Source organism: Rhinopithecus roxellana, chromosome 12, assembly GCF_007565055.1.
Source record: "Rhinopithecus roxellana isolate Shanxi Qingling chromosome 12, ASM756505v1, whole genome shotgun sequence".
NCBI classification, from domain to species: domain Eukaryota; kingdom Metazoa; phylum Chordata; class Mammalia; order Primates; family Cercopithecidae; genus Rhinopithecus; species Rhinopithecus roxellana.
Window position 1 is genome coordinate 56866950 of NC_044560.1, and position 2443 is coordinate 56869392.

At 44.8% G+C, this 2443-nt stretch overlaps 1 pseudogene across 1 annotated transcript; it reads left to right on the top strand.

Moving 5' to 3' along the window:
- The first annotated feature begins 435 nt into the window (after nucleotides 1-435).
- LOC115892325 lies at nucleotides 436-2055 on the top strand (annotated as a pseudogene). The gene has a single exon (XR_004052210.1). The product of XR_004052210.1 is annotated as a spermatogenesis- and oogenesis-specific basic helix-loop-helix-containing protein 2 pseudogene (transcript).
- The last annotated feature ends 388 nt before the right edge of the window (nucleotides 2056-2443 follow it).

Genomic DNA, 2443 nt, shown 5'->3' on the forward strand with positions numbered 1-2443 from the left:
GTCAGCTGGAGCTGGAGGACATGCCTGGAGGGGGAGTGACCCCCATGGGAAAGAGCAATGCTCAGCAGAGTGAAAGCAGCTGGGACCCAGAGAAGTCAGTGAGATCTGACTCTTAAAAGCCAAAGACCAGCAGGTGGGTGTCCTCAGGGGCAAATGGACTGCACTGGTACCCATTCAAGCAGACTGGAAAAAGGTAAGATACTTTGGATATTCTATTTTCTCTCTCAGCTCTTCAGCAGGAGATTTGGGCCCTGGGCTGGTACTGTCCTGCAGCAGGGGCAGGTTGGACAGGAATGGCTGCATATCAGGCCTAAGTCCATGTCATCCTCTCAGGTATTGCCACAGAAGATGGAAAATTTTGTTCAGAGGCCCAGCCTGGGCACATGGGAGGAACCACTTTATTAAAATTCATTTAAGAAAACAGTATGGTCCTCCTGCTGGAAGGCTGCCCCAGGACCCAGCACGTGCGCAGCGGCAATGGCTTCCTCAATTATCTGCCAGGAGCACGGCCAGATCTCGGGCCAGGCAAAAATAGACGTCTTATTAGTTGGAGATGTCACTGTGGGCTACCTGGCTGATACTGTACAGAAACTGTTCGCAAACATAGCAGAAGTCACCATCACCATCAGTGACATGAAGGAGGCAGTAGCGCTTTTGGATGATTGCACATTCAACATGGTTTTCTTGAAGATGCCTTCTTCACTAAGTGCTGAGGAGCTGGAAGCCATCAACTTAATTAGATTTGGCAAAAAGAAAAATACACATTCACTGTTTGTTTTTATAATCCCTGAAAATTTTACAGGTTGTATTTCAGGGCATGGAACTGATATTGCTTTAACTGAACCACTGACAATGGAAAAAATGAGTAATGTGGTAAAATACTGGAAAACATGTCTCTCAAACACAGTTAAGATTGAAAATGCCGCTGGGCCTGAAGAACCTGGATTGCCCCTGCAGAGGCCTTACAGTGAACACCTGGGATATTTTCCTACTGATCTATTTGCCTGCCCTGAATCTTTAAGGAATGGCAGTGGGCTTGAATTAAATGCTTCGTTGTCAGAGTTCGAGAAAAACAAAAAGATTTCTCTTCTTCATTCAAGCAAGGAAAAACTAAGAAGAGAAAGAATCAAATATTGCTGCGAGCAGCTGCGTACGCTCTTGCCGTACGTAAAGGGGAGAAAGAATGACGCGGCTTCAGTTCTTGAGGCAACAGTTGATTATGTGAAATATATCCGGGAGAAAATCTCTCCAGCCATTATGGCCCAGATTACAGAAGCACTTCAGAGCAACAGGAGGTTTTGTAAGAAACAGCAAACAAACATCCAGCTGTCTGTCCCAGGCACCGTCATGGCACAGCGGGAAAATAGTGTGACGAGCACTTACTCCCCTGAGAGAGGGCTCCGGTTCCTGACTAATACGTGCTGGAATGGGTGCTCCGCCCCTGACGCAGAGGGCTCCTTGGATGAAGCTGTGAGAGTTCCGTCAGGCTCCACCTCAGAGAATGCTATTGGTGATCCATATAAAACTCACATTCCCAGTGCAGCGCTCTCTCTGAATTCCTTGCATACTGTCAGATATTGTTCTAAAGTCACCCCTTCCTACGATGCAACTGCCGTAACAAATCAGAACATTTCAATTCATTTACCTTCAGCCGTGTCCCCGGTCTCAAAGCTTCTCCCTCAGCACTGTACTTCTGGGTTGAGCCAGACGTGCACTACACATCCCAACTGTCTGCAACAGTTTTGGGCATATTAAAAGCACATGTTTGAAATTCACACTCTCAACCACCTACTGGGCGCAGTTTGACAATCTAGGAAAAGTGGAACAAAGAATGATTTTGAAAGCTCCACCCAAAGACCTAATATCAAAAGAGTTGGCATGGTTTGGCTTCTGATAAATGCACTCAAAGCTTCTGCAGATAGAAAGACCAGCAGCGAAAAAGCTGGCCGCACACTGTCACTCATCTTCATACACACTTGGATCCCCGCCAGCCAGAGAGCTACGAGAACAAATGGCCTCAGTGACCTACACTCTTTCTTCTCAAAAAATATTCCACAATTTGTGAAAAAAGCATGCTATAAGGAAGATCCATGTAGACACGATAAAATGATAAGATTGGGAAGGTGTGTTGATACCTCATGTCACTAAGTACAGATATTGCAACTTGATTCTTATTTTTAATATCCCTGTGAATTACTGTCACTCATTTCTAGGTGGTATCTTTTCCTTATTTGACATTTTAGAGAGTTTCCTTCTTCATTCACCATCCAAACTAAGATACGCAGAGAGATGCTGAAAGGGGTTTACCTCCCTACTTGACTAGTAATGAATAAATTGATGTGTGCTTTTGCATTTCACAATCTGTTGAGTGAAACGATGGCTAATAGGTAAATATTTCTTTCTGGACCTTTAGTTACAGACTAGCAGGTCTTTTGTTTTTCAT